The sequence below is a fragment of the Dasypus novemcinctus genome, chromosome 2 (genome assembly GCF_030445035.2).
Source record: "Dasypus novemcinctus isolate mDasNov1 chromosome 2, mDasNov1.1.hap2, whole genome shotgun sequence".
Classification (NCBI taxonomy): Eukaryota; Metazoa; Chordata; class Mammalia; order Cingulata; family Dasypodidae; genus Dasypus; species Dasypus novemcinctus.
The window spans coordinates 180,534,568-180,556,014 of NC_080674.1; the positions used below are offsets into that span (position 1 = coordinate 180,534,568).

At 44.2% G+C, this 21,447-nt stretch overlaps 2 protein-coding genes across 4 annotated transcripts in view; one reads left to right on the forward strand and one right to left on the reverse strand.

The window, feature by feature from the left end:
* The window catches only part of DOCK2 (dedicator of cytokinesis 2), a 419,924-nt gene that overhangs the window by 263,978 nt on the left and 134,499 nt on the right, over positions 1-21,447 (forward strand). The window lies entirely within an intron of this gene.
* Positions 1-21,447, reverse strand: part of INSYN2B (inhibitory synaptic factor family member 2B) — a 103,656-nt gene that overhangs the window by 43,640 nt on the left and 38,569 nt on the right. The window contains exon 2 of one of the 3 annotated variants that reach the window (XM_058282055.2): positions 9,402-9,634. The exons of the other annotated variants lie outside the window; for them this stretch is intronic. The gene's annotated coding sequence lies outside the window, so the exon portion shown is untranslated. The remainder of the gene's footprint in view (positions 1-9,401; positions 9,635-21,447) is intronic. 3 annotated transcript variants of the gene reach the window in all.

The window sequence follows — 21,447 nt, forward strand, 5'->3', positions numbered from 1 at the left end:
TTCCATCGGGAAGGTGTGGTCTTATCATGGCCTCTGCCTGGTCTAAGAAATGCTCTCTCACTTTATTAGTAAAGGAGCAGAGGCTTAAATAGTATAATAACAACCACAATGTCAATCACATTTATTAAGGATTTTTTGTGTGCTGATCAAGCTGTTCTGTGGGACGTAGTGCTTTAGCCCTCAATTCTGGCTGCCAAGCTGATGAAGTAGGTAGGCTCATATCCCTTTATACAGAAGAGGAAATAGGCTCAGGAAAGTCAAAGTGTCTTGATCCATGTCACACAGCAGGTTGGTGGCCGACCTGGATCTTCACCCTAGGTTTACTGGAGATTTCCTTTAAAATGAAGCCTTTGAATGAGGATAGAAAATGCACATCGTTCTTCCTCAGGAGTTTCTCAGTCTGAATGTTTCCTGTCATGACGACGCAAGCCTTGGCACCAGCCAAGCTCATTTATTCTCTTTGACATGCTTCACCCATGATTTCCAATTCAATCCTTCCCTCGTCAGGTTGCCTTACCCCATCTTTTCTGACTCTTAAAACCAACATCAATGGCGTTCTCTTCCTAAATCTTTCTTAGATTAATCTCATTGATTCCTTCATTCAGAAATGAAAACAATATTGAATCCCTATTCTGAGCCAAGAGATTCTCTTGGGATACATCAGTGGACAAGACAGATGAAGTTTTCTATTTTATGGGATTTATACTCTTGGATAGAGGGATCGTTAGAAAACACTAAAATGGGATTCAGCAGACTAAAGGCTAAAAATCAGAATTTCAAAACTGGCAGTTGTGACAAATGGGTATGTTTGATTTGGCTTGTACAGTGTCTTAAATGTTGAGTTTGTTGTTAACATTTTTTAAATCAAGAGATTCCACATAGAAAGTCAACTAGATTTCTGGCATCTCAGCAATGTCCTGAGTCTGCATCTCTGTAACACTCTAAGCTAGAGATGAGCAGTGCTGGACCCCTCAGAGAGAGTGCAGCCTCTCAGCTAGGGCCTTTTCACTTTGAAAACCCAGCCAGTTCCACTCATTGACGTTATCTTCTAACCCCTGTAGAACTGGCAACCCCCAGAGTAGATGACCTACAAAGTATTTCCTGGTCCCGATCTAGCTATGGTCTTCTGTCTCTCCATGGCACCTCCTTGTAGGGGAGACTATTGCTGGACTTTTACCAGTGCTTGCAGCCAAAGAATCTGGGTAGCCCTGGAGGAGGCTGGATCATCACAGCGCTAATACCCAGCAGATTCAAAATCCTGAACAGTGGCCAGCCATGCTTACCCTGGTGCCATTTATTATCCGTTCCAGTCCTCAAGATTGAGGCCCCACAAATGGAAATTTTCAAGTGCTTTAGTGCAAGTTAGTAAAACCAAAACAACTTAGAAGATTAGAAATTATCTCTGGCAGGAGCTAAATGAATCAGAAGTGAATCAAGAGAAAACCATTGAGCATAAACAAAGGCTGCATAAATATGGGGAAACTAATGCTGAGTCTTAAAATACTTGAAGTGTATTTTTGGTACTTTGACAGTCTCTACTCAAAGTCAGCCTGAGAAGTAACAATAGCAGGCCTATTGTGTGGTTTATCTCATTTAATTTAATCGACTTCTCCCATTTTACCGATAGGAAACTGAAGCTGAAGGAGATTAAGTTGCTGTTCCAAGGAGATATAATTAATATATTCCATCTCTCATTCTATAGTGAATGGGAAATGTTTTAATGATTTTGGGCCATTTCTCAATTTTCCTGAACACATGCAGAGATGGCTCAGGGCACAGATCACACACATGTATATCAATGTGCATCCACATATTATCTGGATCTATTCTCGCCCTTTACAGGAAATTATCATGCTCAGTTCAGCTTATTTAAACTATCAAAGGCCAATGAGCCAAGTGTTTTACTGAAGAGTCCACACTTATGGAACTAAATGATAAACCAAAAGCCAGCCGATAAATAAATATAAGAAATGCAGGTGTGAAATTGGTGATTTGGGACTTGATCCCTATCATAAATGTGATTAAAGGATACAATTTGGGTTAGAAAAGCAATCTCTCAGGACCATTCCTATTTCTTAAAAATCACTGTGCTGAATTCTGTAAGATTTTAAGAAATAGGGCATCTTAGACCAGAAATATTTAAAAAGCTCCATCATTTTTCCTATTTCATTTTACTATGTTTATAGTCAGATGTAATTGGGGGAAAACAGAGAGCTGAGTAGAGAGTTGCCCAGCCATTCGTGCTATTCAAATGGAAGTTGAGAGCTTCCTGGCCCTATATATTTTATTGCTAGCTGAAGCATAAGCTGCTTAAAACCTGAGGATAGAGTCCTCTCAGAGTGCAGGGTTCACAGGGAACCCATTCTAAACCAAGCTGGCGGTGGCCAAGCTGTGGGACAAAATAATTCTAGGTTTGCTTGTCAGAAGGGGAGCCTGTTACTTATGCCCCACATCTGCGCATGCACGGGTCTAAGGAACCAGCCACCCTGCCAGCGGCTCCTTTGTCCGTGTCTTTTCAGTCAAATAATCTCCTTGGCCTTCTCAGTTATCCTTATTCTGGAATTGAGGGAACCTTGCTGTGGGAACACGGGAACTCACAGTGATGGGAGTCCACAGAGCAGATTGTGCAGCCTCGTTTGAACTGTGACTCTGCCACCCACTAACTGTTGGCCAACTTTTCTGGGCCTCATTGCCTCATCCAGAAAATGGGCATTTTGACAGTACTACTAGCATAGGATTGTTAAAGAATTCAGTGGATTAATACATTTAAAATAGTCACTGGCTTGTAGGGGGTATTAGGTTAGGGGTTCTTAAATGCTTTTCAAGGTGGGGGAAGTTGCTCTTAATATCAACAATTAGTATTTGGGGGCCATTTTTTTGTGCCAGGCACTCGTGTAAGCATTGAGCATCTGTTAAGTCATGCTGTCTTCAGAATATATAAGGTAGAAACTATTATTACCCCTGTTTTCACTTGAAGAAAACGTGGCTCAGAAGGCTTAAGAAATACACCTCAGGTCAGACACAGCTAGTAAGTAATGGGTCCCAGATTTGAAAGCAAGCATCCCACGTACATTCTCTTAACTACTCTACTGTCAAGAGGCAGACAACCTCTTGGATCTTTCAAATCCAAGACTGGATCCATTTATTGCCAATATGTGGGATCTCTATGTACCTGCGACAGAAGATAGGCACAAGTTTTGCTCCCTTATTGCAAAGGCAGTGGGGTTGACACATAACCAAGTCATCAAATGACAGCATTTCCTTAAACAAGCATCTTCACCTTTTCTGTGAACAAAAGACACAACCACCAAACTTGGCTGGGGATTCCAGGTGCTTCTTGCCTCCTTGTTTTCAATTGCTCTCATCAGGGTTGGCTGCCCAACTAGACTATGAGCTCTTGTTAGACTAGACCATGTCTATCCGTCTGTGTCTCTACCTCAACGTCTATGAGTGCTGGATACACTACGTGTTCAATGAATACCAATGAATGGATTGACTCCACTTGTTTTGCTTAGAGATTTTTCCAGTAGTCAATGTGGGCTTCATAAAGGACCTAAAGCTCCCTTTCATCCAGAGAGGTAGAGCCTTAGCGCTCTATAATTCCTATGAAAATCCATGGTGTAGACTACGTGTTGACAGTGAAACTACTGTACCTCTTCTTTAAGTCTGCACAGAAAGTTATTTGTGGAGGTAAGGCTCTGCTTGTAATCTTTTATTTACCATCAAGAGGCTTGTAGGATGAAATGAAAAATTGTATATTGTTTACTGAAGGTTGTTTTTTTAAATGTCTGCAAAACTTTGGAATGTCCCAAAGGAATCAAGTATGTATCAAAAGAAAAGTGGAACACATGGGGAGGTCCAATGGGGAGAAAGAACTAAAGATGACAGAAACCATAGTGCCTCATTCAGAAAGCACCTACACCTGGCCGTATCACATAAGAAATGATGACTCTGCAGTAGAGCGGTCACACTGGTAATTGAGTAGGAGGTACTGTGCTAAAACTAGCCTTTCCCTTCCACTGGTACTTCCATTCTGGAAACTGCATTTTTGCGTTACATAAAAAATGGTGCTACGTTGCAGGGGAGAGGGACTTACAAACTATCATAACTAGGATGGCAAGGAATTCTGGTGTGTGCCTTCTATTAAAGAATTCTGCCTTTCAGCAAGGAAAGCTGTTGAGCTAGGATCTGAGGAGTGTGATGAGCTTCTGCTGCTCTACCCCTGGTTTTTTGAGGGAAAAAACCACACCTTAGTAGAATTTGAAAGCCTGAAAATATTCCATTCAATTGCTTTGGAAATATCCCCATTCAATTGCTTCAGACAGAAATTTGTCACAATCTACTGAAATAAAACTTAAAAATAAAATAAAATAAAATAAACCTGGCATGCTCCATGTCTAGGATGGCCAAACATTCTGATTTGCTTGGGATAGTCTTGGTTTAAGTTTATTGGCCCAGCATAATTATTAATTTATCTCAAAAAAGTTCTGGATTGGATGACAAATTATCCTCTGTCCATATCCCTGTGATTCCTCTGCTCAGTATCTAACCTAGAAAAGCACCGACACGTGTGCACAGGGAGGCATATACAAGGAGATTATTGCAGTACTGTTTATAACATCCCAGAATTGAAAACCACAGAAATGCTCACTAGGAGGAGAATGGCCAGAAGCACCACAGAGGGTTCGTCTTAAGGAGCCCGTTTTCACATTTAAAAGAATGCGATAGACCTGTGTGTGCTGAAACGGCTAAATCTCCAAGAGATACATAAAAAGTAAAGAAACTATTTCCAGAATGATATTGCCCAATGTGATAATGGTGAGGTTAATTTAAGAAACACGAACTAATTCAACATGTTTTTTTTTTTTTTACATACACGTATGTGGGTATGTAAAAGCAGAAAAAATGAAACGACGTTTGCCAGACTGAAAATAGGTTGCCCAGATCAGTGATGGGCTGGGATTTGATATGGTAAGACGGACTTTAACTGTCATATCTCAGCTCTTCCACGAGGACACTATAATCTAAATTGCTGTGGCCCAGAAGTGATGTTGCTCAACTCTTTGTTTTGAAATGAGGTGGTGGTACCCAGAGTGACCCGATGAATTTTACAGGGTGACATCATCAATGTGGAGTAGAGCTGGGGCCCAAATGAATCCTCTTAAGCCTAGTTTTATTCTCTGACTAGTTGGGGATACACTTTTCTCCAAGGTTTACAAAGCTTTATTAAGTTGACTCAAGTCCATGAACATGAATGGCTGGACATGAATTAGGACAAACCTAATTGTGCCCATCAAATTTTACTTCTTCTAAATCCCAAACTGCAAAATACTGGTCAGACCTGCTGAGCCCATCAGGTATACCCAAACTGGCAGCCACCTGAGTTATTCTCTGGGGTCTGCTGTCTGGTTTTGTTTGGGCCCTAATTCTCCAGCATGTGTTAATAATGTGAACATTAAGATGGTCAGTAATGGTTTGAAGAAGTGGTGAAGAGGATTTTCCTTACGTATTTTTATTATAAATATTCTGTGGCCAATCATCTGCCGTGGTTTGGGCCCCGTCCCTCCTCAGGTGAGCAGTGTGCTTGTGGCCTTTCCCTGCAGCGATTCTTTCAAAACCTGTGACTGCGTAGGCAACCGAGAGTAGCTAAAACATGACTCTTCCCTGGGGCGCTGGCATGTTAACAGAGATGAGGACCTGAAGTTAAATTTGATGATGCTTTAAAGGTGGAAGTTTAAACATTTACCAGCAGATAAGTAGTAGTGGAAAGAATTAGTAGAAAGGATTTTATTGAACTTTTTTTAACCTTTCTAAATTTTCCAAAATTATACTGGATGACTACACGTTCTGTTAATGATTAATGCATATCCTAGTGACAGTTGTCATCAATGTTGAATTTGGAATCCATGACTTATGTCATTTAATCCTCAACTTTATGAGATAGGGACTATTTTTATATTCACTGAATAAAGAAGCTCAGAATGGCTTTGAGACCCAGAGCTCGGTTCGAATCCAGGCAGTCTCTCAACTCTTAACCACGTTGTTGTATTGCCTGTACCATTATCATGACTCTGCAATTATTATGATTGTACAAAATTTAATGTAATACAATAAAAATATTGTTAGGTAAGAAATAATTATATGCAATTAGCTGAGTGGGTACTTATTTGCATACTTTGATTTCAGAAATGCCAAAGGAGGAAAAAAAATCTTTCTCTGAGACTTGTTAATAGAACTCCAGAAATAGGATGGGTTTGGGTCAACTTTACCAGGTGGTTTTTTCCTTTTCTTTCTTGGCTCAACCGTTTGCTGGCTGGCACTCACACTTTGGAGATAAATGCACCCTCAGACCTCACCGTTCATGATCTCACCCATCATTTACTGAGTAACTGACAGGGTGGTGAGAGGGCAGGGCTGTAACTCAGCTAAAGAATTCTCCCGACGTCGTAAAAGGTGATGGGCCAGGCCCAGGCAGGTGATGGACAGTGTAACCCCTGAGAGCACATCAGCTGCCTGCTCATTCTCGTTTCCACAGACTTAATTTACGGCTGGGGCTTGGCCCTTCTTTTGGACTTAGAGGAAAGCCTGAGAGCTGAATGGCTGAGCTTCATGTGATCTATGTGGAAGGCTCTTCTCTCTTTTTTTTTGACCTCTACCCAATGACACATGGAGCTCCTCTAAGACTGGAAGTAGAAGGCTGTTTTCTTAGATATTGGCAGCTCTTATTGCCAAAATAAGTAGTTAAAGTAGTTGCCAGATGAACCTGGAGTCATTTTTGTTAGGTCTTCAGTCTATAGAGATACTTTTTCAATTATCTTTGCAAGTGTGCTATTTATCCATCTCAGCTATTTATTTTCCGAGTCCTCCTGCAAATGTTAAAAAAAAAAGAGTCCCAATGCTGGCATCTCACTTCCATAAAGTAAAAATATGTTGGGGTACTGGTCAGTAGCAGTAGATGGAAGGTGAATCTAGAAAAGTGTGTGGAATGGAGAACACACTCAGGAAATTGTGTTTGTGATTTGAATTCAACCCGTATTGCTCTTTATGTAAGATTTTGGATTACGACATTTAAGATCATAATTTCCTAAAGAAAAACACTGTATAAGGTTGATTTTTCTTTATTAATATGTTTTTGTACGAACCCACTGACAAAAACTCAACCAAAGTTTTAGCATAAAGCATAAAGTTTTGAGAGGCTAAAGTTTTTGTGAGGCAATCCAGGAAAGTCAATGAGTTTGGATTTTTGAGGAGTACAGGCTGTTATATTTTTCAAGATGACTACATTCAAATCAAGCTTTTCCAAAACCATTCCATGGAACTAGATCAACAGTTCTGTGGCCAAATCTATGACGGAAACTTTGTCTCATTTATCCCTTTCTTTTTTTTTTTCTTTTCTTTTTTTCCTTAGGAATTTGTTCTATTCATTAAAAGCTCTGAGAATTCCTGCATTCGATGTCTTTTTAACTTTCTTTAACCCCATGCTTTCCAAACTCACTTCACCAAAGCACCCTTATGTAGACCCTGTGAAGGACTAATGCTTGACAAAAATCCCTTTTCTGATGGGATTGTGCCCAATTGTGTGGAAGGAGTATATTGAACTGATTGTTCTTGGTGAGGGTTATGGCTCATTCTTCAGAACAGGTGGTAAACATTTTAGTGGCCATTTTCCGGAGATCTTAACTAAACTTCTAAGTTTTTCAGTTGAATTGTGTGCAACCGTGATATTTTACCTCTTTGCTAGAAGGAACATAATAATGCTGTGATAGTCCCTTGAGTGTGGAAGAAGGATTTTTTTTAAATGCCCCAGAGGGCTTGGAGGTTAGAATTACTTTTGTCTATCAGAATGCCATGCACATCCTGTTATTGGGCAAATATTATTTAAGAGCTTTGCCATAACCCAAATGACCTTCTTTTTATTCAGTTCATCTCATTTTCTCTTCAGCTTTAATACCATTCCAGTTTTGAGAGAGAGCATTAACATAAATTGCAGCAATGTCAGTCTTCAGTATTTGCATAGCTGGTGTGCAGATTTTGGAGAAAGCTTTCCAGAAAGAATCATAATGTAAAGTCTCATTGCCAAGGTATTTACTGTTTCCAAAGAATGCATCCTCACATTTTATGGAAGAAGAGGTAGTGCCTCAAAGAAGATGATCCCTAATCTATGCAGGCAGAACCATGGTGATAGTCACCTGGAATACCGAGAAATGTATGCAATGCTAATAAACTGAAGCAGGTACCTGGAAGATCTGGAACTGGTTCACCTGACCAAATCAGAGCTTTTCTAATTCTCTTGGTATTGCATCAGGACCAGGCCTGATTCATTTAATTTTTCCCAATAGGGTAAGTTTTGGCCATTAACTTTATAATAATAACAATAGCAATGCGAAAAAAGCAATCCTTAAGAATTGGGGATTTGAAGTCTACAGCATAGACTTACATTACTTCATTTGATTTCCCAAGGCTGATGATAGATTATTTTGAAGATTTACAGTACTCAGAGAAGTTAAGTGATTTGTGTATGGTCACACAGTCAAAACACAGCAGAGCTGGAGCCAGAACTTAACCTGTTGTATCTCCCTTAAATTGTGCTGTCTCATTCTACAGAGCTCCTCTGGCAGAACTGAAGCTCTGAGCACATGGCCTACCTCCTTTTGGGTATCTGATACATTTGGGGAAGAGGGTGTCTCCATGGAGAATCATTTGGAAGGGAGCTCAGAATTTTACGTTGAGGCTGGGTAACCCCTTTATTTCACAAACTTTATTTACACCATGTTTATCCTCATTACAGGCATGATCCTAAGCACCTTGCAAATATCAAATGATGGATCTCTCTTAAAGTTTCCATTCCCGGTTAGTTGCACAGATGTTATGCAATGTGTGTTGTGCAAAGTCTGTGCCAGGAAGAATTTTATCCCGCAGCCCTTGGCCAGTCAGGATGTGAGCTAGGGTGGAAGTTTTGTGGGATAAGCAATCTGCTTCTCCCTTAGAGAATTCTCTAAATTTGCAAGTAGAAACATTGCAGTTGGCAAAATGGAGCTGGAGTAATAACATTTATCATTCAGGTGGAGGCTTTGTGTTCGCCGAGGCCTTGGTAATTGGTCATTAGCGGAGCCCCCTTGCCTCCCTCTTCCCCCGCCTTCCTCCTGCCCTGCTGTGCCTCCTTGAATTCAGAGGCAGAGGCACCTTCTCATCTCTGTTGCTCACTACCTGGTGCCCAGAAAGTCCCCATGGGCCCCATTCATCTGATGAGTCGGGATCCAGGGTGAGTTGCTCTAGCAACACAGTGGCCCTGGCCAGTATAAAATGAGGCCAGGCCCCAAAGAAATCAGGCTTCTGGCAGGGAATAGTTTTCATAGAAATAGTAAGACTCTGCCCCACTCCCCATCCTCTTTCCTCCTCACCTTGTCAGAAACATCTGCCTTGTGGTTTCCTGATATCCAGTGCTCCATTTCTTCCTTCTCTAGCCATACTGCTCTCTCGAGCAGGGCAGAGTTCTCTAGTTCATGTGTTCACGAGAAGAATTGGGAAACTGAGAGTCTCGATGATCTTCTGGCTGCTCCTTGGATGGCAATTTAGACTCTCACTCAACACGCATTTCATCTTTTAGGCTCCATTCAATCATGTTGAAGTTCATCTGAAGGGACCCAGGATTTTTATTAGCAACCCCATCTTGCTTGAAAAATGAAGATTCTCTGCATTAGAGCAGATTGAGATACTTCTCTGGAAGGAAGGCTAAAAACGGAATAATTCACAAAAGCATCTGTTCTGACCATTTTATTTTCTTGTCATCCATTTGGAGAATGTGGGCATTCTCTTTGGCCCGGCACACAGATTGTCGAAAGCCAAAGTGCAGTTCTCAATTTGGGACCTCACCAGTGACTACTTCCTCTAGAAGCCCCTTGAACTGAAAATCAATAGTGTCGTGTGTGTGTGTCCAGGTGCAATTTCTCCTGTCTAGTCTTCGCGGGGAATGCTTCACTCTGATCAGGTGGCTCTCAGTCCTGTTTCAGACAGTTTCCCCAGACATAAGACTTTCAGACTTCCTTTATTTTGTTTTGTTTGTTTGTTTGTTTCATTCTTTTTTTAAATTTTATTTTAGTTTGTTTTGTTTTTTTTTTTTTGGTATGCAATGCTTCTTCACTTCGCACCCCCCAATCCATCTGTTTCTCTTTATGGAAGGCTAAAAGGCATAATGTATAGTAAAGAGGGGGAAAAAGAACCTGTAAACTCCATCTAGGGAGCAATTCCTGCCATAGGGTGGGTCAGGCAGGGTGAAGCTGCAGAAGGACCAATGAGGAATGAAGAGCTGAAGAAAATGATGAATCTATTTCCCTTAGCTGCTGGTGGAAGGAAATCTGTTTTGGAACTGGTGCAAATAAAAAGGGTTCCTGCTACGAATGCAAGCTGAGGACCTTTTTCAGCCAGGCAGGCCTAGCTGAACCCCAGTTTCCTCACCTGTAAAACAGAAATGCTGGAGGATTGTTAGATCACGGTGAAGAACACTGTCCTGGGCTAGAATTCCAGCTCCACCACCAACGGGATGCGTGGCCCTTGGGGACTCATGCCCTGCTGCTGTGCTTCTTCTGTCGAACAGGGTCATAATAGTGCCTGGTTGACAGAGGGTGTGGTTGGAGGGGGACTCAAAGAGACAATTTGTATTAAGTGTTTTACACGGTGCCGTAAAGTCCTCCGTAAACATTATCTACTGCTGTTCTTCCTCAAATTTAGTAAGTTCTGGTTCCCTGAGAGGAAGGAGATCATTCCTGCCAGCAGGATCCGGTTTAGTTCTCTGAAGTGCGGTGCACTTCACCTCCAAGCATAACCCTGTCCATACAATGTCTCAGCACGGTGTCCTCAGCCCATTGCTCAGAGCGTGGAGTTGACCTTGGAGAAGGGTCAGAGTCAAGTGGGATGCCTTCTCTCAGAGTCAAGTGGGATGCCTTGAGAAAACATAAGTCTGTAAAACTGGTGATGCCAAAGGGATCCAGGATGAAGAGGGCCCACAGCTGTGGACCTAGACCCCAACTTGGGGGCCTCAGGGGGGCCATTTATCTCATCATCTCTTCCCTGCCACTGCAAACCTTGTCCCAACACCCTGCTCCATACTCACCGTCAAAGAAACAGAAGGGACCTCTCACCTTCCACCTTTTTTGAACTTCCCCCTAAGCCTTGGCAGAACAGTTAACAAATGGGCCCTTTTTTCCTAATCGCATGACCATTAGTGTGGGAATGTTCTGCATCAGTCCTCACTGAGTTCCAGCAGCTGCCTCCACAGAGGACACTGTGAACATGAGATGGCAGAGGAAAGTGAATGTGGCAGCTGCAAGAGGCTGCAAGGTGGGAGTTGCGACCTGGCTCCAAGGCTATGAAGGATGTGGCGAGTAGGGCGTGGGCCAGGGTTTAATCATGGTGAATGGTGCTTGCTGCCTCATGTTCTATCATGTGCCACACATTGTCCCATGGCTTAGAGCTGGAGGAAGATGGCACACCACGGGCCTCCAGGGCTTGCAGCTATGCGAATACGGGCAAGGGCGAGTGGATGTGCGCATTCAGCACTCTCTGGGTGAACAAGAATGACAATATCTGTCTCTAGGTGTTCTAAAGGGGACCAGCAAACTGTGGTACAAACCAAACAGGGGTCAACAAGTAAAGGCGAGGTGGCTTCCTTCAAGTAGGGGGCCAAGGGCCATCTCTAGGACAGTCATGCTAGGACTGTCATGCTGAGACTCCACCTGGCTGGCAGGTGAAGAGGAGGAGGAAGCACAGAAACCTAAGAGTGCTTCAATCAGGGGAACTAGCACGGGCAAAGGCCCAGGATGGAAAAAGCGTGGCGCTTCCTAGGACTTGAAAGACCATGTGGCTGGAGAGTCATGGTTGGGGCGTGGATTTAGATGAGCTTAGGAAGGTACGAAGGGGTAAGAGCATCTACAGCCTTGGAGGCTACAGTAAAGAGTTTGAATTGTAATCCAGTGGTTCTCAAACTTGGGCATGAGGCAGCATTGCCTGGGCGTGTTAGGACATATTTCCAGGCCCCGCAATCAGAGTTTCCAATTCAGTAGGTCCGGGTGCGGTCTGGATCTTACACCTCTAACAAGTTCCCAGATGATGCCGCTGCTTGTCCCTGGAGCCTATTTTGTGAACCACTGCTCTTTACCATGAACAGCGTATCAGAAAGTTGTTTAATAAAATTGACAGGACCGGTAACCAACTATGTGTGGGATTAAAGAGGGTAAGGAATCAGAGATAATTCCATGGTGTAATCCTATATGGTCAGGAGGTAAAAAACATGGAAAAATTTCTTAGTCGGGGTCAGATCATGAGATGTAATGACCAGCAGGAATCTTCTTTGGGTTTCAGTAGATGTGGGAATTCACAGATCCGTAGGCCACACCAAAGTGGGTGGTAGTTGAAATCGTGAGAGGGTATAAATGTAGGAGAAGCAGCACATAGAGGAATGAATAAGATATTGTCAACCTGGGGTTTCTCCAGATCCTCCTAGACAATGCCTTCCCTCTGCAGATGCAACTCCAACCACCTCGTTGGCCAAAGGTTGCCAAAGGTATATGGCGGCCCCCTCAGCCCACCAGCAGTGTGTCTGTGGGTAAGAGTGGACTACAGTTAGCCGTGTTACCACAGGTCTTTTATATTCCGAGTGGCCCGAGGTAGGCCAGCTTGCTTGTACCAGCTCTCTTCCACCCCCTCGACCATCCTGTAAGAGTCTGAACTCTAATTCCTGCATCCCAACATGAGAAAAACTTGTTCCCCTGACCAGTGTTTCTGCCTGACCAGGGACCCCTTCTCCCTACCTGAATGGACCAGGTCCGAGTGCCCCCTTCCCGTCCCCCAAAATGCCCCACCATTTTCACACAGTCAGTTTAGAGCCACTTTATTTTCCAGCTTCTATTCCACCAGAGCCCAGCTTCCTCTCTTCCTTATCAGTCTGTACAAATCCAAGTTATGAGCAACCTTACAGGGCGGGACAACAAAATCAATCAATGCTGTGAAGAATGGTTCCTCCAAAAGGGGCATCAAAATCCTGTGGAAAGGACAATGTCATGGAAACCAAAGGAGAGAAACGTTTTGTTATGTCTTGTTTTTTTTAAAGCAGCGGGGGTGGGGGGGGTGGGGCAGGTACATCCAAAAGGTTGGAAAGTGTAAGAATTAGAAAAAAAAAAAAATGGTTTGTCAACAAATCATAACAACCTCATAGAGAGCAGTTACAAGAGCGTGGGTGGATGGAAGAAAACAGCAATCAAAGTCCAATATGCGCAACTCATGTTATTAGGTTAAATACCACACAAGCAATTACTCAGTGGTGAAAATTATTAATTGTGCACATGATGCTCACTGCTCACTCTATGCCGTGGGTGCTTCTCATCCTGCTTGAATAGTGGAATAATTGGCAGAAAACTGGACTATTAATTACACTGAGGCTTGCTTGGTAATAGGCTAAAAGGCCAAACGTGTAGGCTGAGGGGTAGCTCTGTGTTCCTTTATCTTTGTACCCTAAGAGGAGCAGGTGGAATGCTCAGGGTCTGCCTGAGCCAATAACCAGCCCTGCCTTGAGAAGGAAACCAGAGTATTTATACCTGAAGCCCAGGCCAGCTCAGAGTCCTTCTTATGTCCTTCGGGGGGTGAAAGGTATTTTCGAGTTAAATTTGTAACACATTTGGAAGCCAGGTCCCCAAGGGCTTGTATTCTCTCTCTCATCCATCCTTGGCCAAATAAACAGGCCCCATTCCTGGCCCCATTCACACCAACAAGATCATCCTACAGTGTGTAAGAAGAGACAAAGTCCAGAGCTTTTTGAATCTGGATATTCCACCAAGCAGTTGGGGTGTTGTACGCAGGACATTGAACTACCTCCTCACCGGATGCCTCTGATGATAAGAAGGCTTTGAAGGGTCTGGGCCAGCACTGTCCAATAGCACCTTCTGCAGTGATGAAAACCACATGTAGCCACTCACTCTATGTGCCTATTGAGCGCCTGAAGGGGACTAATGTGCCTGAGGGGCAGAATTCTTAGTTGATTTAAATCTAATCGGTTTACATTGAAATAGCCACGTATGGCTAGAAGTTGCCGCACACTTTCGGGACCTTCCCTCATCCGCTCACTCCTGGGCCTGCCTGTCTGTGCTCGAGGGGCCTCAGAGGCTGTTGGGGTGACGGGAGTCCCCAGGATGGCATTTCATCTTGGACCGTTTCCCTCCTTCTATCAAACAAGAGCTTCATTTGCTCCAAATGAGTAAAAATCTGCCCAGAATTACTTGGGGGTGAGGATGAGCGTTATTATCAGGCTATAGATAACAAGAACGTCCTTTAAAAGTGAATGTGGTGGCTGCTAAATGCTACCAAATCAATTTGTGCAAAATAATGGAAGACAAGGATGAGCTACGGCTGACAGGGAGCAATTAAGTTTTGTGATTTTGCCTTGAATTACTAAGTTCAAGAAGAGTTGTTTCTCTCTCTTAAATTTACATCCTCACCCTTTGAGAGTCAGGTGGAAAGCGCTCTGTGGGTGAGCCTCTCCTCGGCTGTTGAGCCATTTAGGAGAAGCTGTTTCTTTCCTCACACTCTCAGGTCTTCATCAGGATTTGCCTTTCTTTTTCTCCTCACATTCACAACAAATTAGCCACACAAATAAATGTTAGAAAAGGGAGAAAGAGCGCGAGCAAGAGACCTGTCCCACACTGAGGAAGCATCCCCATCAAATACCCTGGAGTCTTGCGGAGGCGTCCCTGTCCAGCCCTGCCGTGCATGCTCACACGTGGGTGCTAGACAGAGCAGCATACTAACTGGGAAAGGCGAATTTGCATGTGAGTGTGGAGGGAGGGCAGTGGTGTCATTTTCCTCCTGGTAAAAATAAAATGACTGGCTATTTGGCTTATTAGGTTAACTCCCGTTGCTAATGACATGAGGATTAAGCCTTATAGAGGATGCTTTCGATCATGAAGGACCCCCTAGATATCCTAACTCTAAGCAACCCTCTCACAAATTCATGTCATCCCAAAGCAGACCCGGGCTGGGCACAAGCCAGCCCCATTATGAGCCAAAGCCACTGGAGCACATGCCTTGCTGCCAGCAGGGTCTGTGGGAAGTTCACAAACACCAGAGTAGCTCAAAGTGGCTTGTCTCAATATTGCCATCTATCAGCAGGTGACTAATTCCCGCTTTGGTTGCTTGAACCCTCCAGCTCCTGTAGAGAAGCCCTTTCACGTATCCAAGGACCCCTAAATCCTTGGCATCTCAAATTAGATTTGGTTATTTTATAAGGCATTGTGATTTAGTGGAAAGTGCTTTGGGGTGAGACTGACTGGGGTGTTTCATCGCCGCTTTGTCACTTCCTGGCTGTTTGACCTGAATACAGTGATTTAAAAAAACCCAAAACATTTCTGAGCCTGCTCTGTCATCTGGTAAACTAGGTTAGTGCTACTCTGTGGGACTGTGGTGAGGATAGGAAATGAGGAATGCCCATTCCTAGTACAGCAGCTTGCAGGTGGTGAAGAGGCTAGCATCGTGGCTCTAGTAGATACAGCTGTGGAATTCCCAGCCAGCCTGAGGAACACATGACAGCTTCCTCTAGGGAACCTACCCTTCTGAATTGTTTCCCTTCTGCCTATCCTTTCCTTTGACACTCTTTCTTCATTGCAGGTCAGGGAAAATATCCACCATTCACCCATTCATTCATATGTGCAACAAATAACCTCTGAGAGCCTATTGCATGAAAGAAACTGCTCTAGTTGCTGGTGATACAGAAGTGAATAAAAGTGAGTCCTGATCACATGATGCTTATATTGTAGTGCAGATGAAGGCACGATAAACAGATGACATAAAGTAATGTCAGGGGGTGATACTTGCTATGTGGAAAGATGAAAAAGCATCAGGGGATATGACAGAGAGGATCAAGGTCCATTTAATAGAAGTGATTAGTGTATGATCGTGGGCATCATCTGCACATACCAGACACACACACAGAGTAAAGAGGCCAGATTTCTTATTTTACAGAGTCAGAGATGAGTGAGGAGCCCTGAGTGAGGGAGGAGGACAAAGGGATGAAGAGATGGGGAGGAAATCTAGGTGTGACAGTGTTTGGACTGAGCAGAAGAGGAGTTGAAGAAGAGGTGCATGAGGTGGTGGCTGCCATAGGGGGAACTGTTTGGGGAAAGAGGGGATCAGGAAGCCTCTGGAGGTTTCCCCCAACATAGCCCTGGGCCCCCTCCTGGAGCCCTCAGTGGAAAGCTATGTGCCTTGCTGATGCTCTTGGAGTTATTTTTTGGAGTTTTAAGGCCTGGGGAATCCATGACACTGGCCACTGGGGGAGGACAAGGCTGGCGAAGGAGACCCAATCATATCAGATTACAACTCGAATGGCAATACATGTAATATATTGATATTATACTCTATCTATGTTATTGATTATTTATGTTTCTATTACACTGTTTAAAATGATCCAAACATTATAAATAAGTGTAAAGTAAAAACCCCAAGCCCCAAATCCCAGCCTCCGAATGCAACTGATATTAAGTGAGAGGTACACCCTTTCTGATCTTCTCTTATTAATATGCACTCGCACATGCACAGTGTTTACAAATAAAGAGTGGTTTCCCTATCTTTTTTAAGGGGAGACATGATACAATTTCCCAGAGACCAAAGCCTTCCCCTCCCCCCCCCCCAAAAAAAAACTACTGGCATAATTTAGTACCAATTATAGCAATTCTCATAGAAAAGCCTCCCTGCTGCTCCACCTTCAAGTCCTAACTGTCCCCACATCTGCCTGCTGTTCTCTGCAAAGAAATGCTTTCCCCAGCAGGTATTGGAAGGCAAGATTCTCTCATTGCTCCCTGCCCTGCAGCTCATCCTCCAGGCACTACGTGAGCAAGGGGCCCCGAAGCTCCAGGCAGCTCACCTGAAATGGGGTGGGGATAGGGGCCTGGAAACGAAATCATTTACCTTTCGGTGTGCTCAGTAAGGGAGAGGAGCTCAACTCTGCGTTGCCATGGAAATCAGGTTCTGTTTACCAGCAGCTTTGTCTACTTGGAGTGTGGCGGGTTACCCTGTAGGAACGGCATCCTCCACCTTGGCTGCACATTGCACTCACCCAGGGCTAGCAGATTGCTGACACCTGGGACTCACCCCCCAAAGATTATGACTTAATTAGTCTCAAACGTGGCCTGGGTAGCCCCAGGAATTCCAATGTGCAGCCAAAGGTTGAGAGCCAGGGTTGTAAGTCAAGGTTCTCTGTTCTGGTAAATTACCTGAGCATCAGGAGTCAGCATAAAGAAATTCAGGCCTTTATTTTATTTTAATATTGATAGCACATTCAGCTGGGGAAGCAGTCTGCACATTTGTCCGCCTTTCAAAGGCAGCTAATCTTTAGTTTAACTCCTTCCCTTTTCTTGCCTGGTTCAACACACTTCCTGGTAAGAGGGAGAAGTGTAGATAGAAGTCAAGGGATTGTCTGGCCTCTGTTCTAGTAATATTGCCATGCTGAGAAACCACTGGAATACCTCAAGCAGTTCTGGGGTCAGACACTCCCTTCTTCAACGTGCATTCGCCAACCTTTGTATTCCTTTCCTGGGGTTCCTTCAACATGCAGGTTCACAAGGCGGTAAATCATTGAGGGGGGCTGGAGTCCAGACTTACGGTAACCATAGAGGAGAATGAACACCCCGTGCCCAGAGAAGGGGCTGGCACGTCGGGGACATGCTCCTGGGGCTGACTTAGGGACTGCATGTACTTTTGTTGTTCCTCTTTCTGGGTAAGCAGACTCTAAGGCTAATGTTGAGTTTATCCATTCAGGGCAGGTAGTGTCGTTCTTACTTTTTGCTGACTTTGCACATAGGTTGATACTCATGTTTCTCACGCACACAGTTTCCGTGGGGAGTGTCGCTGAGGTTGAGAACTGCCACAAGGGGATCAAATGAGTCCCCACTGTGGGGGGCCAGTAAAGCAGGAACTGGCACGCCGTCCCTGGAGTCGGTCATAGCTAATAACAGTTTCTGCTGTCCCCACTGTTCATTTACCCCTGACTCAGGGCAAACTCCCTGAGGGCAGGTGTTTTAGTTTGCCACAGGCTGCCAATGTAACATACCAGAAATGGGCTGGCTTTTATAATGGGAATTTATTAGGGTAAAATCTTACAGTTCCGATGCTGTGAAATGTCCAAATCAACACATCACCAGAGATGCTGTCTCACTGCATTAGTGAGCCAAAGGGGTGTTGATGCAAAGTGCCAGAAATCTGTTGGGTTTTTTAAAGGGTATTTATTTGGGGTAGAAGATTACAGTTACAAGGCCCTAAAGGGTCCAACTCAAGGTGCTATAAGAGGTACTTCCTCCAAAGTCTACTACCACATGTTGATGTAAGATGGCGGGCGATGTCTGTGAGGGTTCAGCCTTCCTCTTTCCTCTTAAGGCTCGGTGGGCCCAGCTTCTTCTGATCTCATCTGTAGGCTGGAGGGCTTATTTCTTTCTGGGCTCAGCTGCTGTGTTCTTTTCACAAGGTCAGCTGTAAACTATCAGGCAAATGTCTCTTCTCTCTTCCCAGTGCCACGGAATCAAAGCTGACAAGTTCTCTCCTCTTCTGTGTCTATGGAGCTCTCTCTATGCCTCTGTGTTCTTCTCCTGTGTTTCTGCTTCTCTGTTCTTGATTGAGTGTCTGTTTCTATAGTCTACGAAGGAGGCAGGGACTCAACGCTGAGTTGCCCTACTGATGTGGTCAAATCAAAACCCTAACCTTAACATAATTTAATCAAAGACATCTCAGCTGACTCTAACACAATCAAAGGGTATCATACCCAGAGGAACAGACCAGTTTACAAACATAATTCTCTTTTGGGAGTTCATAAATAGTACAAATTGCCACACTCACCAAGGTTAGCTGCTCCACTGCTCCTGGACTCCCACCATGTGGGAGGCAAAATGGCAGCAGATCTCTGCCTTCTCCTCCAGGCCCACTTTCTCCCTGAGCTCTGCTGTGGGTGATCAGACATATGGCCACATCTCTCCTTGCTCCATCTCTTCAGCTTTGGGCTGTTCCACTGATTCCAGCCTCCAGCCTCTCTCTCAGGCTCTCGGGGTTTCTCTGTCTTTCTGTGATTGTAGGTGATCCTGGAGTCCTCTCTCACATGGCAGAGTAAAATGGCAGCTCCTTACTCTGTGGCTTTTTTCTCTGCATGTTTCTCCCATTTATAAAGGACTCCAGCAAGAGGGTCGAGATCCACCCCAGGTCACGCCTCACAAAAGCAATCTAACCAAAGACCCCCAACTAAGATCAATCCCATCAAAGGGCCCCATGCCCACGGGGATGGATTAATTCCAAGAACAGGATCTTTTCTGGGATTCACAAAACTTCTAACTGTCACAACAGGATGTCCTCAGGGCCTAGCCCAAGACTTGTCTCCTAGGAAGGGAATGCATGCATGCACGCTCATAACTGAATGCTTAGAAACATCCATATGTCTCAGAAAATGCCACTCTGGATTCAGACAGCCTGGGACTTCATCTGGCTCTTTTGCTACTGACTTTCTGAACTTGGGCAAGACACTTCCCCTTGCTAAGCCCCATCTCCCTTGAGTGGGACTAGTGATAGGAGCCTACCTATTTAGGTACTAATGGGTATTACATATGATCATGGATGCGAAGTGTTGCTCACATGGTCAGTACTTGATAAACGTTAGCTGTCATATTGTTACTATTATTAGTTTCATTATTAGCTGCATGGTAAGTTAAATTTAGCATCATCCGCAAACAGGTGAATAAAGTATGGTGTGTTGCCAAAACAGCTTTAACCATCTAGCTTTAATATTAACTCTGATTTAAGAAAGAAAGAGAGAGGAAGAGAGAGAGGGAGCTAGAGGAAGGGAGGGAAGGAGGAAGGGAGAGAGGGAGGGAGGAAGACATCTAAGAAGTCGTTTATAGAGTAAAAGTGCTCTGCAAGAGGAAGCTGATACACTGTTAGCCCAAATATGAACTTGATCTGCTAGCATAGTGACCATGGCCATCCAATAAGACGAGTTTAATCTCAGTCAGGTCTGATTACTAATATTAGACAGAGCACTGGACAGGGAGTCCATTGGGCTGGCAGCTAAGTGGAGACAGCTTGACAGGGCTTCTATAGAAAGACTGGCCTGCGCTGTGACTCACCCCCAAATCGGAGGGAGCAGGGAGCAGCAGTGTTCAAGGATGGTCTGCAGCTCACAGCCCTGTGAATTTTTACGCTGCTTGCAAGATCAAGATCTCTGAACCACAGGCCAGACCCTCTAGTCTGTACATTATCAGATCAAAATTTGATAATGTACAGAATAGATGTACATTATTCTGCAAAGGAGAAGGTCTCAACTCACACGCCGGTGTTGAGAAACAGTGTCAGACATGCCCTTCGCATCCCCTGGAGCGAGGTCGCAGCAGGCAGGACTGATCTGCCTTTCTGCCCCTTCTTTTGTGCTAAGTCACCGAGGTCTGAAATGCTGAATGCGCAACTAAATGGAGAAGTTTAGACTGAGAACCGGTTGCTAAAACCACCACCACCTTTGGACGGCAGCCACTGGCATCTCAGGTCAAGATTGGGGAGACTGTATTAAGACGTGAACACTGATGTATGCCAGCTGAGAAGTCAGCGCTTTATCATGTCCTACCCACTTTGCGGTGAAATGAAGGTCTTCATAGAGAGGCAGTGATGAACACTGAGATGCCGGGAAGTCATCTTTCATCCCCATGTTATTTTGCTTAAAGTGCCGGCCGCTACATTATGTCTGAAAACTTGTCAACTTGTGCACAGTACACTGACTTCATAGAAAAACGGGTCCTCTAAAAATATAAAAAATCAGACATTTCAGGTAGAACGAGACATTACAACTCCAAAGTCCTGCAGATCAATAATAATTAGGAATGACATTTACTCAGTAGAGTATGCAGAAAACAACATCCTCTATCAGATACATCCTTAAATGGTTATAGTTTCACAGCTGTAAACACAACTAACAAAAGGACAGGCAGACAGCCTTTAGGATGTTAGCAGGGATTTTTTCTTGGGGGGGGGAAAAAGCACCCCCAACACACAAAGAACTTGAAGGAAGTAATTCCTATTTCCCAAGTATTTTTGGAGGTAAGAACAAAATAGTTCTCCAGTGAAAGTGTTATAAAACTACCTGGCTGCCCTTCAAGAGATAGAGAACAAAATCAACAAAATTTGCATATTGACTATACACACAGAATAAATCCAAAGAAGCACAGAAGTTTTTTTAAGTGACCCAAGAATAATAGCGCTGCCTTCCATCATTTCACAGAGAGGGAATGCCAGGCCAGGGCTTCCACCTCAGAGCTGGGACCAGGGCTGGGAGAACGAGGGGCTCAGGGCTCGACGTTACGGGAGGCTGTGGTACTCAGGTGCGCTGGCACCTCGCCCTCCTCACCCCCCTCCCAGCCCTGCACCAAGACTCTGAACTTG